We start from the raw sequence: 17,225 nt of genomic DNA, 5'->3' as shown, positions 1-17,225 counted from the left end.
TTGGCTTGAAATTCTGACAACTATATCTTTGAATCTGTGTTTCATACATGAAGTCCAATGGGTCAATGAGGCTTGGCTTAGAACCTTGGATCACATGTAGTCCCACCTCTGAACACCCCCTTACCAGGGCTGGTAGTTGGGTTTGCAGGGAGGCAGGGAGGGAAAGCACTGGCTATCCACATCCTGAGCTGGGAGCACCACAGTTTATTAGGTCTACTAGGTAGGTGTCTCATGGGGTTCTCTGGCCCATACCCCCCATCAAGGCACCAAGCAAATCTGGGTGCAACCACTCGGAGGTCAGCCACCTGTAGCGTGGGGTGGTAGCCCAAGAGAAAGAGGGATTGACTTCCCCACCCAAGCTGGACACCCCCCTTTTCGGTTTGCTCTGGGCCATGCAAATTATGTAGCCCTCCCTGTCCTTCACTTTATGATGGCAACAAAAATCCTACCACCAGGATAGGAGACGTTTGATTAGCACTTATTTTTTAAAATGTAAAAGCTGCTGGGAAACTATTAGCCATTCCCAAACTAGATTAACCAGACTCTCTTCTTTTCTTTTTTTTTTTTTTTTTTTCCGGACTGCACTGCAGCATATGGGGCATATGGCGGTTCCCAGGCTAGGGGTCAAATCAGAGCTGTAGCTGCTAGCCTTTGCCAGAGCCACAGCAACTCAGGATCCGAGCCACTGAGTCTGCAACCTATACCACAGCTCACAGCAATGCTGGATCCTTAACCCATTGAGCAAGGCCAGGGATCAAACCCACGTCCTCATGGATACTGGTCGAGTTGTTAACCACTGAGTCACGAAGGGAATGCCAGCCAGACTGTTTTCTGGCATTACCGACCATACAGAGATCAGTAACAGTAAGATTTAGTAACTAAGGAAAAAAGTTTTCAACTATGGTGGAACTGAGCAAGAATGCAAATAGCACCTGTGAAATAAGAGCTGGTCTCTTCCTGTTTCCCCCATGAGATACCCTGGGACACCTTCCTCTGCCCCTGTCTTTATTGTCCTTGGATTTTACTGAACGCAGACAGTTCTAGGTCCAGGGCATACAAGAATGAACGATGAACATAAGAGTGAAGAAAACAGATCAGTAACAGCAGCTAACATCTGAGAGCTTGTTATGTGTAAGGCTCTTTCTTTTCTTTCTTTTTTTCTTTCCTTTTCTTTTTTCTTTCTAAGGCTGCACTGCAGCATATGGAAGTTCCCAGGATAGGGGTCGAATCTGAGCTGCAGCTGCTGGCCTGCACCACAGCCACAGCAATGCTTGATCCAAGCTGCATGTGCAACCCATACAGCAGCCTGCAGCCACACCAGATCCTGAACCCGCTGAGTGAGGCCAGGGATCGAACCCGCATCCTCATGGATACTAGTCGGGTTCTTAACCCACTGAGCCACAGTGGGAACTCCAAGGCTCTTTCTTAAGTCCTCTACATATTTGATAATTTAATTCTCACAATAAGCCCAAGAGGTAAACAGTAATACTGACCTATCTTAGAGATGAGAAAATTGAAACATTGAGAATTTTAACAATTTGCAGGTACTGGGCAGATAACGACAACACAGTGCGATAAATACTAGAGCATGGGTTATAGGATCATCTAGGACCAAGAATTTAAGTAAACTGGTTAGTAATGGATAAAGTTAATGAATATGTTGGAAAGCCTTAGAAATCCTTAGAAATACACAAAGAGAAAGTAAACAAAGACACTAGCCTCATCTTTAAAATTTTCATGAACCATATACATAATAGTTCAGGTTCACCACCTCTTAGGAATGTCAACAGCTGTCATACTTGTTTTCACTGATGCACAGAACTTTAAAAACAGCAAATGATGAATGATTAGGGCAAATACATTCCCAAATGAAACTAGTTAAACATTATGAAACTGAATTACCATCAAAACAAAAAATGCTATCACATCATAAAATACCACAAAGCCACTCTAGCAATGGCTAAAGGGTAATACCTTTTTCTGTAACACAGTTTATACATGGAGTTGCACATCCAACTAATACTTTTATTGGGGAAAGAGAAGCAGCATACACTCATACAAGCAGACCAGCAAAGGTCTTATTTGAGGTGAGCCCGCCCACACCAGTCAATTAACCAGATGTTTCATTCAGAGACTCGCCTAACAGATGTTATTTTTTCTTGAAGCAAGAGTCTTCGGGAGATTTTCTGGAATTAAAGTGCCCTCGGTTGCACTGTGTGAAGAGGTTAGTCCTATAACAAATGCTATCCTACTAGTCAGTCCTCATTATCTGCAAAGTATAATTGAACATCTATAATATCAGACCCATATTCTTGTCTGCCTAGGAAAACATTTCTCTGGAATATCCTAAGTTTATACAACATTGAACTTGATCCTCCCCACAAAACAAGGTTATTCTCCAAATTTCTTTACTTACTATAAGGGTACTTCCTTTCTCATCACAAAGCTTGAAACTCTATAGACATTACTGACTCCTCCACTTTTTCACTCAGCATCTCTTCATGATCAAAATAAGCTTAACTACATCTTTCTCTTTCAAATAACTTCCCCATCTAATTATTTTCCTAAGACTGAGCAAATTTATTCTTAAAAAGCACTGCTTAACTATTAGATTAGAATGGATAAGCAATGAGGTTGTACTGTATAGCACAGGGAACTATATCCAGTCTCTCGGGATAGAACGTGATGGAAGAGAGTATGAGAAAAAGAATGTATATATATATATATATATGCATTACTGGGTCACTATTGCTGTGCAGCAGAAATTGACACAATACTGTAAATCAACTCTACTCTAATAAAAATAAAATTAAAAAGCATATCAACATGAAAAAATAAAATAAACCACCAACAAAACCACAGCTTTTACAATTAGCTGTCCTCTGTCCCAGAATCAACAGTGGCAACACATGAGATCACTCAACAGAAGCAACCCAGCCCCAGTCCTTCCACAAACTTGAGTAACTCAACTTGCTCTCCTTACCTGGAAAATGGGATTCTTGGGCTAGAAAAAGTTCTGCAATTTCTTACATTGAGAACAACCTCTTCTCCCCAAATTCATGGTCTGCCATCATCTCCTGGCTAATCAACTGCACCCACAGCTGTCCCCCAAGGCTTACTCTCCAACTCCCAGCTGCTCTCTCCTGCTCCTGAATGTCATCAGTCATTCTAATTCCTTCTTCTACAATGACTTTACCCTCTCTTCTCACCAATGATGTTCTTGAACAGAAGGGTTACAGGGAATTGTTTTTCTTTTGTCTTTTTCTGACATTTGCAAATTCTCAACAGTCTTGACATATTTTTGTATGTAATAAACAGAAAAAAATAATAAAATTTCTAAACCCAGAACTACAAAGTAAAATTATTTCAAGACATGAAGCCTAACCTGGTAACCCATAGTAAAGAATCTTTTCTTTCTAGGTATTTTATTTGATGTATATATTTGGTACTATTAACTCCAGAACTTAACCAACATAAACTATAGCTCCAATGTCAGGACTCATTAACGAATTGATTTTATTTTGGTTCTTCTAAGTGTAGGATCTAATTTATCAATGCTCAACTGAAATTGTATAGTTGATGTGGTTATGTGGAAGTATTTAATTTTAGAACCTTAACAAACTCACTCCTTGTTTCCCAGAAACTCAAACTATTTTTAACATCCAACCATGTTATTTTATGAGCAGCAAGTTAGTTCCAATAATATTAATCTGGTCATTTGGTAAGTTAAACTATTTTTGTGAACTAACCTAAGAAATCCCAATTATCATCTGTAAGGCTTCACTCGTAAAAAAGTGGCAACCGATGAAATAACAACTTGAGGGGAGCCCCAGACATATTTTCACTTCCCCCAGTGGTCATTCAGCTTCCAGAAAAAAAGGAATCAATGGCCCAGAGATATCATCTAGTTCTCCAGAATCTGTACTGACCTGATTCTGACATAAAACAGAACAAATATTCGTTTAAAAAAGAAAATAGTGCCAGAGTTCCCGTCATGGCTCGGTGGGAACACATCTGACTAGTATCCATGAGGATGCAGGTTCCATCCCTGGCCTCGATCAGTGGGCTAAGGATCCGTCGTTGCAGTGAACTGTGATGTAGGTTGCAGATGCAGCTCGGATCCCGTGTTGCTGTGGCTGTGATGTAGGCTGGTGGTGGCGGCTCCCATTCAACCCCTAGCCTGGGAACCTCCATATGTTGTGAGTGTGGCCCTAAAAAAAAAAAAAAAAAAAAAAGTAGTGCCTCATGCATACTAAAAAGAGCTGATAATTCGCTATCGAAATGCCTCTGCCAAACCCATAGCCATGGGAAAATCCTATAACCTGTCATCCTCAGATTCTCCATAAGCAAAATGGAGATAAGCCTAATACCAGCCTTGTCTGCTATATAAGACCTCTTATACTATTCAAATGACATAGTAATGTAAAAGTATTTTGAAAACCGTAAAATGCCTCACAAATAGAAATTAAGATATTACAAAATTCTTGAGTCAAATGTTCACCATTGTAAGTATTTGTTTGTCATCAAATAAATTCACCTAGGAGTTCCCGTCGTGGCGCAGTGGTTAACGAATCCGACTAGGAACCATGAGGTTGCGGGTTCGGTCCCTGCCCTTGCTCAGTGGGTTAACGATCCGGCGTTGCCGTGAGCTGTGGTGAAGGTTGCAGACGCGGCTCGGATCCCGCGTTGCTGTGGCTCTGGCGTAGGCCAGTGGCTACAGCTCCGATTCGACCCCTAGCCTGGGAACCTCCATATGCCGCGGGAGCGGCCCAAGAAATAGCAACAACAACAACAACAAAAAGACAAAAAAAATAAATAAATAAATTCACCTAGTAGGAAAACTTAAGTGAGTAGGATTAGTAAGAGAAAAAACATCCTTAATGATATCAATTTTTCAAGATGTCTGGGTTTTTAGACATCTTGCTTTTTTAGAGTAGGACACACAAAACTCTACACAAACAATTTCAGGCAGTTAAGTATCTGAACACCTTTCCTAGAAAATCCCCCGAGAAAGAATTCCACAGCTCTCCTGGTGTTTTTCACTCTGCAACTGAACAACTCAAAAAAAGTGTAAACATGTAAGTTCTCATTTTTTCACTGGATATAAAGAAACTAAAATACAACAGGTTGGTTTAAAATGGAATAACTGTATGTATAATTCTACCCTGTAACACCTTTTATGGCAGGTAAAGATAAAACATCCAAAGTATAATGTACCTAAGCTTTCTCTCTTTCATTCAAACTCTCTCCTTGCCGAGGTGGAAACATCCATTGCCTACACAAAATGTTTTTAAAAAATGCAATCTGGGCTCCAGATTTCCCAAAGGAATACTAACCTTGACACCTGCCAACCTAGAACATTAAGCATATGGTCTTGTCTTTAATCCACACCACAAAATATCAGCATGTTATATACTTGTTAAATGTTAATGTTAAATGCCTGATGGAAGCAAATATTAAGACAACTGATACCAGGGGGAATTGAAGGCCCATTTAACAAACTTTCTCAAACTCCATCCCTGTGTTCTTTTGGAAAAACTGAATGTAAGTCACCTGATGTTATCAGAACACATTTTTTACTTGACTACTTAAGGCTATGCCTCAGGCTCTCACTGAAGGACCACATAAAAAGTAAGAACTTAAAAAAATATTTTATTTTGGTTCCCAACACTGTCCAATATGTTATTCAATGTATCTATTAATACAATTATCTTCCTATGGCACCTGCTGTCTGTGACTTCAGACAATTCACATATTAAGTTATTGAAACACTTATTTCTTGTCTGTCACCTCCCCTGGTCAGTAAATTCAAGGGCAGAAACTACATCTAATTAAACACTATTTTTCAAATACTGAGTACAGTGCCTGGCACCTAAGGGAGCTCAATAACCATCTGTTGAATGAATAAATCATACACTAACATTTTATTTTCCAGAACATATGTTCAGTCCTAAATAGAAAATCATCTCCTTAAAATAAGAAACCACATCTTCCATTTATTTACATTCTCCACTCATCCTGGAACTTACTTGATTGCAGCAAGGAATTAATAATAAATATTTGATGATCATGACAAGTGTAATGGTGGGTAGACAAATTACCCTCCTTAAAACAACATATAGCATATCGTTTATCATTAAAATCAGATATAACATTACCGTGCTGATATCTCTGTATGTTGAGATTATGGTTACTTTCCTCTTTATCCTCCAGATTTTCCATTTTTGATTAGGAGATTTTAGTTGCGCTCCCACATACTAGTGAAACTAAAAAGAATCCATTTCTTATGTAAACAAAATCTAGACTGACTACAATAATTTACCAAAGAAAAATGAATCTCCTACCATAGTATAAGTACATTTCAGAAACCTCAAGCCTCAAGCCTCCTGCCTTTTGTCAGCTGCATCCATGACTTCAGATGATAACTTTTCTGTTTCCTCCCGCTGAGGAGGACTACCTGAGCATTGGACACTACCTTTCTGAACCTGCTGGGTTCCTGGATCAAGATAAGGAGAAAGCAGGGAGCCAAGAGTCACAGTGATCTCCCACCCTGTAGAGGATACACCTGCCACTTTGATGCTCGGCATGTTTGCTGAGGCCCTGCCCTAATTCCAACTCCAGTTTTAATTCATACCTGGCAGAAGCAATGCCTGGCTTTATACTCTATCCTGTGGCAGACAAACATACACACACAAACTCACAGAGGCAAACTCTCCTATCTATACTTGAAATTGTTTATCACAATTAGGAGTAATCTGAACTGACAATCAGAAGTCCAAGCATTCAAAGATAAAACCTCAAGATGAATTCCTCTAAGTGTACCTATCAAGATAAACTCTCCTCTTCAATTTGATCATCCAGTTTATCATCTGTATAGATTTCACCTCCCCAGAGTAGCAGTGTCTGAAGAGTATATCTTTATGGCCTAAAATGGTCCATGTCAGAATCCAGAGATAATGGTGGATGAAGAAGTGAACCTGGCACCTAAAAATACTCACTCTGGTACCCAAATTTAAGGAAGTTCAAGCAGTGAATAACTGCTTAACATTACACAACACTGAAATAGACCAGCAAGAATGGGAACAGGGGATGTCTCCTCACTTTGTTGAGGACTTGAAACCACAGCAATTATTTACATGATGTTGAATAGAAATATATTTTTGGTATTGAAGTGTACAAGATGTTGGCTGTCCATACAAGCCAATTTTAAAAGCATGTTTTAGGAAGATATCCACCTATTCAGATACTGGACTTTAACATGAAAAGGAGCATCTTATATAAAAACATCCCTTCTTTTCCTTAATATCAAAGGATTTTCTTCCTGAACCCCTCAGATCAAATAAGAGTACACTTAGACAACAAACTCTTGTTATGTTAGACAGTAAAAGTAACCAGTAAGATCCAGAACTCTCCTTCTTTCCTTGTCATAAAAAAATACCAAATCCTGGAGTTCCCATGAGGTTGCGGGTTCGGTCCCTGCCCTTGCTCAGTGGGTTAACGATCCGGCGTTGCCATGAGCTGTGGTGTAGGTCGCAGACGCGGCTCGGATCCCGCGTTGCTGTGGCTCTGGCGTAGGCTGGTGGCTACAGCTCCGATTCGACCCCTAGCCTGGGAACCTCCATATGCCGCGGGAGCGGCCCAAGAAATAGCAAAAAGACAAAAAAAAAAAACAAATCCTTGTCTCGGCATTCGAGCTTCTGTATTGTCAGTTTCAGCATTCTAGTGTCAACTCCATTCATCGTTATACTTATTCATTCAGCAAAAATATATGGAGCTATGGCAATAAACAAGGCTATAATGATCCTAGTCCTTAAAACCTTACTTCAAGGTGCCCTCCAGTCAAACCAGTTAACCCAAACACTCATTCTACAAATACTTACTGGATAGGTTAAATGCTGAGCACATTTTCAGACACTAGCAATACAGCAGTAAATAAATGGACAAGATTTCCTGCTTTTACAAAGGGCACAACCATGTAAATGCAGAAACGTGTACCTGTCCCCTATACTTTTATGCTACATTCACGTCATTTCCCTTCTCTTCTCTAACCCCCCAGTACTTTCCCTTCCTGTTAGCCCAAGTCCTACCATATCCTACTTACAGATGACATGTTAGATGCTAACTAGACTGCTGGTGAGTAAACGGAGACTCAAACAAGATTTAAATCTGGAGTACGGTGGGGTGAGGTGGGGGGGAGAGTCAGAAAAATTTAGGAAATCAGAGAGAATTAAGGGATTTGGGGCAGCTTTTTAAAGCCAAAACAAAGAGTCAATATGGGAAATCAGTGACCAGGTCTAGGGTGCAGTTGAGGCTTTCTACATACAAGCAAGATAGAAACCTAGTTACCAGTCTGAGGCACAAAGTTAATACAAAACCAGCAGCAATGGTGTTTGACATCAGGCAAGAAGCTAATGAATCAGGGCTCTTAAAATTTTCCCAAGGATAAAGCTCTCCCCTCTTGGACTGGACTGAACCTTTAGACAGAGATCAAGTTCTCCCAGCAATAGAATTTTTTAAAATTATCTTTAAAAACTATATTATCTGGAGTTCCCGTCGTGGCGCAGTGGTTAACGAATCCGACTAGGAACCATGAGGTTGCGGGTTCGGTCCCTGCCCTTGCTCAGTGGGTTAACGATCCGGCGTTGCCGTGAGCTGTGGTGTAGGTTGCAGACGCGGCTCGGATCCCGCGTTGCTGTGGCTCTGGCGTAGGCCAGTGGCTACAGCTCCGATTCGACCCCTAGCCTGGGAACCTCCATATGCCGTGGAAGCGGCCCAAAGAAATAGCAAAAAGACCAAAAAAAAAAAAAAAAAAAAAAAAAACTATATTATCTAATGAGGAACCCACACCATGCAAGAGCAAAAAATAAATAACCAGATTTTAAAATGAGCATACGACCTGAATAGACATTTTTCCAAAGAAGACATACAAATGGTCAACAAATACATGAAAAGATGCTCAATATCACTGATATCGAGGAATGTAAATCAAAACAACAGTGAGATATCACCTCACATCAGTTAGCATGGCTACTGTCAAAGAGATAGCAAGTGTTGGTAAAGGGGTAGAGAAAAAATTAGCTTTATACACTGTTGGTAGAAATGTAAATTGGTACAGCCATTCTGGAAAACAGTATGGAGGTTCCTCAAAAAATTAAAAGTGGAACTACCATACAATCCAGCAATCTCACTGCTGGTTATATAACCAAAAGAAATAAAGTCAGTATCTCAAAGAGATATTTGCACCACCGTGTTCATTGCAGCGTTATCTACAGTAGCCAAGATATGGAAACAATAAGAATGTCTATCAATGGGTGAATGAATAAAGATGTGATTTTACACACATACACAAACACACACACACACACACACATTGGAGTATTATTCAACTAGTGAAAAGAAGGAAATCCTTCCATTTGCAACAACATGGATAAACTTGGAGAACACTACGCTAAGTGAAACAAGCCTGACACAGAAAGACAAATACTGTATCATCTCACTTATATATGGAATATATATATATCTCTCACTTATATATGGAATCTAACATAGCCAGACACATAGAACCAGCAACTAGAACGGTGAATGCCAAGTACTGGAGGTGAGGACAATAGGGAGACATTGGTCAAAGGGTACAAACTTTCAGATATTAGATGAACACATTCTGGGGATCCAATGTTCAGCATGGTAACTAGAGTTAATAATACTGTACTGTATACACACAGTATACACAAAAAAAGGTAACTGTCAGGTGATGGATATATTAATTAACTTGACTGTGGTAATCATTTCACAACACCTATGTATATCAAACCATCACAGTGTACATTTTGGATACATACAACTTTATTTTTCAATTACATCTCAATAAAACTTGGGAGAAAAAAAAATTTAGGAGGCCAGAGTCAGGAACATCATTATATTGAATCTCAGATTCTCCAAAAAAAAAAGTCTATAATTACAAATTCTAAATTACTTTCCCTTTTCTGATATGTTAATAAATAAAGGAGAAATTATACCCTTAACAAAGAATGTTAATAATGTCGATGGTGGTAAAGATAAAAGTAATAGAAAAGTTAATTATAGTAACATCAATAACAGTAATGTCATATTTATTGATCACTTAACATCTTAAAAAATACTTTTGAATCTACTATCTCATTTCATTTCATAAAATCCTATGAGGAAGGCAAGAAAATCTTTACTTTTTAATGATATCGACAATATTAGTTGGATCATTTCAATTACATTGCAGTGAAAGGGGCATTTGTAAGATAATAATTTATTTATAGCATTGGTATCTTACAGAAATGTGACTCAGGCTGTAACTGGATCCTCAAGAAATCAGGATACTTCCTTGAGCTGCAAATCCTTTGGCGAACAAGAGACCCTGGCCTGGGCTGGCAGGAAAAAGTGTTTTTCCCCCAATCTACCAAAGTAATTTAGCTTTGTCTGGAAATATCTATGTGTCTCAGAAACATTATCAAGAAATTCTTGAGCTTTTTTGTTATTTTCAAAAAAATTTTTAAAGCAAAAATTTTTTAAAATGCAATTTTCAAAATGGTGCTAGTAGCTCATCCTAATTATAGAAAGCAAAGATAGTGTTAAAATGTAGGCTTTATAGATATGAAGCTCTGTGAAATGACCAGGTCTTTGTCTCTTTTTCAGAATTCCTTCTTGATTTCCTCATTTGAGAAGTGAAAACAAATCATTAAAGCTATAAATGTGATTACCATTATTCAAATAAGGAACACTGAATACTATAATATAATCTCAGGCACAAAAGCATAAGTACCATCAGGTGCAGTGGATTTATTTCCACTTGAGCAAGACTGTGGTGCTCATTTCTGTCTTACAGATATCATAAATGGCTAAAAGATAAAAGGTACTAAAACTATTTAATTAATACAAATCTCAGAAGAAGTATTTCTAGTGATCAAAATAACTATATATAGTACATGGACTACACGAGTTCAATCTAATTCAAATCTTCCCACTTCCTCTACAATGCTCCCTCCTGAAGTTTTTTCATATTTGAACAGCCTGATGCTACATGAATTTTGACAAGCAATGAGAACTTCCATATTACCAATAAAACCATACTGGTGGTACAGCAGTTACACAGTTAAACAAAAGGACATAAATATTAAATAACAGTTAATATTTACAGTTACTGTTTCAACAAGGGAACTCCTGCAAGGGAAGAGACAGCTGGTATTTTATCATTGACCTGAGGGGGCTGGGCAAAGTCCAGAACCAATGGTTCACCCACCAGGTTGCCATCGGGCTTAGGACCAGGCAGGACAGCAGAGCTTGGCAAAGAGCCGCTGTGCTGTGCCTCCAACCAGGCTTTAGCTTTATCCTAGTGGACACTGTTTGGATACAGAGTTTCACACCATTCTTCTCCTCTACGAATTTTCTCCCTGTGCCAGGAGGATGAGGGGAAGATCCTGTCACTGTAGGGGTTGGCCTGACTTTAATTAAGACACTTGTCCCATTTGGAAAAAGAGAGTTTAAATGACTCCTGTTCTATAAACTCCCAGAGCGTTCAGAACCCAAACTAAAATTGCAGGCAGATGAGGGAAAGGATAAAGTTGGCAGGGATCATAAGCTTGGCAGGAAAGGGAAAAGCAGGAATGGAAATCCTGAATCTCTTTACACCACAGCATTATAAATCTGAAATGCAGGGGGAAAACACTCAAGAAGGATGAGTCACATAATAACATCGTCCTGTTTTATTAAGTAGCTGATTTGGGGATATAGCAGTTGGCATGGGTTGGCAATAAAAGAGGACTAAGTGAAAGGTATTCATCTTAAGATCCTGGGCAAACAGAGTTAGCAGCTATGAATGCTAGCAGTGATAGACATCCAAATAGCTCTCAAAACTCCTTTCCATGACTGAAAATTATGACTCCTTTCCTGAACACCCAACCCCATGTATTCCAAGCAAACTGTCCATATGATTAAGCTGAAAATGTGAATGAATTATGTGAAACTGCCCACATCTCTCTCTCTCTCACACACACACTCACACACACACCCCTCTCTCTACACGCAACAATGTTAACTTTATTTTTTCCGTAAGTGTTAAGAAACAAGGATCTAGGCTGGCTGAGCTGTGATGTGACAATGTCAGGTAGTCACTCTGCTCCATGAGCATTTCTGCCACTCAGCCACTTTCTATTCGGCCTCTCCCAGCTCTGATGGGAAGCAAGCAGTGCTGCTCCCCATCGGAAGCCTAACCCTTTGGAACTATAATTCTCCTGCTTTACTATCCCTTTGACCCAAATACCATGCTGGCCTGATGTGCCCATAGCCAGAAAGCTATCCAGAGATCAAGTTGGCTTGAACCTAGGGGGTAAAGATGTCAGGATAACAGCTTCAATAGATGCCGCCTATCAAAGGTACCGAAAGATAATATCACTCAGGTATAGGCACATTCAGAGCCTTTCAAAATCTGCCAGCCAACTCCTTCTGTCTCAAGATTTTGGAAAGCCAGCCCTTCCTTCTTGATCCTTAAAAGTATTTACTTTGGAGTTCCCATCTTGGGTCAGCGGAAACGACTCTGACTAGCATCCAGAAGAACACAAGTTCGATCCATGGCCTTGTTCAGTGGGTTAAGGATCCAGCACTGCCATGAGCTGTGGTGTAGGTCACACACAGCTCAGATCTGGCATTGCTGTGCGTGTGGTGTAGGCCAGCAGCTGTGGCTCTGATTTGACCCCTAAAAAGCATGAATGAATGAATGAATGAATAAATAAACAAATTTACCTTAAAACCCCCATGAAACAGTGCTGTCTCAGTCCATGGGTTTCTTGCTCAGCAAATCCTTGAACTGGTCTCTTTCCCAAACAACCAACCCCATGCTTCCTCTCCCTTCCCCTCCTGTCCCATCTGCCAGCATCCACATCTGTGCTAATACTCCCTCCCGGTTCCTCTGATGACTCTCCACTCTGCAGTTTTGCTCCGTTTCTTTCTTTCTTCCTTCCTTTTTTTTTTCTCTTTCTTTCGTTCTTTTTTCCCTTCCTTCCTTTCTTTTTTTCAGGGCAGGGGTTGCTATGCTCACAGCATGCAGAAGTTCTCCAGCCAGGGATCAAATCTGCACCACAGCAGTGACCAGAGCCACAGTAGTGACAACACCTGATCTTTAACCTCCTGAGCCACCAGGGAATCCCTCCACTTCTCAAATAGCCCCATATTCTTGCACACTGAAGTCACACTCCCAGAGTTAAACACATAGGCCTTCTAATCCCCATGTGCCTCTCAGACTTTTACGCTTTGCAGAACTCATTTATTTTAATTGCTCTTTCCCCAGCTAAAGCACCTTATTCAAATATTGTCATATGATTCTGAAGCAGCTGATGTTGTGTTCTGATTTACTTTTCTAAATTGTAGGTTGACCTATTCATTCTCACGTGGAATTTTTCCTGTAACCAAAGTTACATGGAAGAAAATGCTGCTAAATATTCAATCTGAGAGCAAGTAACAGGTGAAACTGTATAGCTCACAGAGAAATTAAATATCATGAACGTGAAGACATTAGCAACGTAGTCTAACTAAAACCATATCGCCACAGAGACAGCAATGAAATGTTCTAAGTAGACATATAAATATATCCTAAGACAAATAAAGCAATAAATAGCAAAAAAAAATCAATCTTTAGTGCAGGGCTTACAAGAAGGGCTTTATACCGAGGAAATTCCAACATCACAGATTTGCAATGAGATTTTGCTAAGAAAGTTTTAAATTTTTTACTTTGTTTCCATAACATATAGAGATGGATTAAGCCATTCTTCAGAAGTGTAAACCACAAGTGTAATTGTTTGACTATGCAATATATAATTTGGCACATTTAATACTTTCTTTCACATCACTTATCTACTAGAAACTCAGTTATGACTCTAGGATTTTAAAGTGTGGGACATTTCTTATTTGTCTTCAATTATATGTCCATCAAGAACTATAAATAGAATTTGGAACAGAAAAATCCAAATTTGTCATTATCAAACCAAAACTGCACCCCCCTTAAAAGTGCTTCCAGGGAGTTCCATTTGTAGTTCAACGGTTAACAAACCCGACTAGAATCCATGAGGATGCGGGTTTGATCCCTGGCCTCGCTCAGTGGGCTAAGGACTTAGTGTTGCTCTGAGCTCTGGTATAGGTCGCAGATGCGGCTCAGATCCTGCATTGCTATGGCTGTGGCTTAGGCTGGCAGCTGTAGCTCCGATTTGACCCCTAGCCTGGGAGCTTCCATATGCCACAGGTGCAGCCCTAAAAAGACAAAAAAAAGGGTTTCCAATATCCTGTCTCAGAAAAAAATGAGTAAACAACCAGCAAGAAAACTATGGATTCTTATTGGCATAACAATTTTTAAATCCCTATATACTTGATTTATGTGTATTCTATTCATAATCAAGTGACAAGAAACGTAAAAACATTTATCCGTATGGAGCTTAATCAACAACTATTTGGGGCACTATGTTACCATGTTAGATGCTACCATGGTTCTTTAGTCCATTGTACCCCATATTTTTTAATATCACATGACACTATGATATCCTTATAGTCTTCAACTCATAAACACTCATTTAGCTCAGTTATGTAGTTATGTACTAGGTTATTAAATAATATGTTTGGGCCAAGATAGAATTATATTTTAAAACACGAATATTTATATATTCAGAAGAAGATACTCAAATCCCTAACATACAAGACTTACAGAAATTTTAATATAAAAGTGCACCTTTAAAAATCTGGTTGTAATTTTAATTCTGGCTGATAAAAGTATAATTCAGAAAGCAGCACTGACCAGTCTTAGACTATACAGTTATCATAATGACATCATTTTTAAAGTTTTTTTATTGAAGTATAGTTGATATACCATTTTGTGATACAAAGTGATTCAGTCATACATATACACACATCCACTCTTTTTCAGATTCTTTTCCCATCTAGGTTATCACAGAATATGGGGTAGAGTTCCCAGTGCTAAAGAGCAAGTCCCCGTTGGCCAATCATTCTACATACAATAGTGTGCATTTGCTAATCCCAAGCCCCCAGTCCATCCCTCTCCCCAACCTGTCCTTTTTGGTAACCATAAGTTTGTTTTCAAAGAACAGAAACAGACTCGCAGACTTTGAAGACATCATTTTAATCTTTTGGAAAATAAAACCTCGCAATTAAATCATCTTGGAATATCAGCTCAGTATCATCACCAAGAAGCAACTCCTCTGAATTCCAGTCTTGTTAGTTTTCATCCACACGTGTCAAAGCAGTAAAATCATATCTCAAATATTTCTATGTCCCTAGTTTCCAGGCAGTATCTCTAATGGAAATCTAACAGTACTTATTGAGTGAGGCTGCAAAATGAAAAAAAAAACAAGTAAAATGATTTTTAAGATTGCTTCAAATTATTCAATTTACTCAAAATGATGATGAACAGTGGAATGGTATTGACAAGGAACTTGGAAGCTTACTTTTTTTGCAAAATTTAACTTTTATTTCAGTTACTTATTAATTATAAAAGGTAAAAGGTACTTATGATCTAGAGATACAATAGACACCACCTTAGCCAAGTGATCAAACATCATCAATAACATCCAACTGACATTACGTGCCTCATAAGGTGATGCAATAGATAGAAAATGCACACCATCACTTGTCAAAACTTTTTAACTCATGCATTACTTATCTATCATTGGGTACACATTCCCCAAAACTTAGCAACTTGAAAGAATAATAACAATTTATTAGCTCTCTCAGTCTCCATGCACCTAGAATTCAGATGGACCACAGCTCCCTACTCCACAATGTCTAGGGCCTCAGCTAGAAGACGTGAACATCTGAAGACCCATTCACTCACATGTCTGGCCATCAGCTGAGACCTTAGCTAATGCCCTGTGCTGTGTCCTATCTTCATAGTGGCTGGGATTCCTCACAACATAATGGCTGAGTTCTCAGGGGAAGCATCCCAAGAAAGAGTAGTGAGCCTTAATTCATACAGCATGACCTCCACCTCACTTTGGTGGGCAGCTGTCACAAGTCCTTGCCCACATAGGGGAGGAGCCAAAGACTCCACCTTTCAGTTGGAGAATGTCAGCCACAGAAATATATTTGTGTGGCTACCTTTAGAAGAACAATCTGCTACAATCCAAATCTAATCACTAGGAAAAACCAAGATGAATTCATAACGTGAAACATTCAACAAGACAATGAACCTGAACTCTTCAAAAAATAAATTTCTTGAAAGATAACAAGAGATGGGCATGTCCTAGATCTGTCCCATAGAACTCTCTGTGATAATGGAAATATTCTATATTTGTGCTGTCCAACAGAGTAACCACCAGCCACATATGGCTACCAAGTACTTGAAATGTTGCCGGAACTAAATTTTAAATTTATTCAAGTTTAATCTATTTAAATGTAAACAGTCAGATGTGGCTAATGGCTATCATAATGGACAGCACACACACAGATCAGAAAAGCCCTGTCCTCAAGAGATGGGATATCGAATGCGATAAATTTGCCTTGATAGGGAGGTCCCGTCATGGTACAACGGAAATGAATCCAACCAGGAACCATAAGGTTGTGGGTTCGATCCCTGGCCTCGCTCATTGGGTTAAGGATCCAGCATTGCTGTGAGCTGTGGTATAGGTCACAGACACAGCTCATATCCTGCGGTGCTGTGGCTGTGGTGTAGGCCAGTAGCTGTAGCTCCAATTAGACCCCTGGCTTGGGAACCTCCATACACTTCAGGTGCAGCCCTAAAAAGTAAAAAAAAGAAAAAAAATTATTCTTCTTCAATAAATTATATTTCTTAAACTACATTATTAAAATTAACTTACTGTTCCATATTTCATGACTTGGTATTTTATATCCCCTACTTTTTCACTGGATTGCATAGTAACAAACAGAGTGCTATGATCTACTAAAAGTGTCCCAATAAACATGTTTTGATTAATTAAGTTTAAAAAGGAACATCTGTTAATTCAATTTGGAAGCAGAATTATTTCTTGCCAAATAAAGTTATATCATGTTTTTAATGTAGCAATTAACTATATTTTCACAATCTCAATCTGATACAACACAGAACTGATTTTTTTTCAATGAACATTATAAAGTTCTAGTATATTTAATATTTGCCAATTAAGAAATATACCAGCATCAACAAATGAAACCTCTATAAACTAAAAGAACTTCTCAGTCTTTTCTAAATTTCAGGAGGGAAA

General features: G+C 39.0%; 1 protein-coding gene across 21 annotated transcripts in view; it reads right to left on the bottom strand.

Annotated features, from left to right (window-relative positions):
- EPS8 (EGFR pathway substrate 8, signaling adaptor) overlaps positions 1–17,225 on the bottom strand; it is a 268,177-nt gene that overhangs the window by 132,420 nt on the left and 118,532 nt on the right. Inside the window, exon 1 of one of the 21 annotated variants that reach the window (XM_084956704.1) lies at positions 6,159–6,445. The exons of the other annotated variants lie outside the window; for them this stretch is intronic. The gene's annotated coding sequence lies outside the window, so the exon portion shown is untranslated. Of the gene's footprint in view, positions 1–6,158; positions 6,446–17,225 lie in introns of those variants that run through there. 21 annotated transcript variants of the gene reach the window in all.

The sequence above is a fragment of the Sus scrofa genome, chromosome 5, assembly GCF_054392235.1.
Source record: "Sus scrofa isolate SSC_HxYL_T2T_F1_AM1 chromosome 5, Sscrofa_HxYL_maternal_Yorkshire_Landrace_v2.0, whole genome shotgun sequence".
Lineage (NCBI taxonomy): Eukaryota > Metazoa > Chordata > Mammalia > Artiodactyla > Suidae > Sus > Sus scrofa.
Note: the sequence above shows the minus strand (reverse complement) of the source record. Positions and strands in the feature narration are given on the sequence as shown.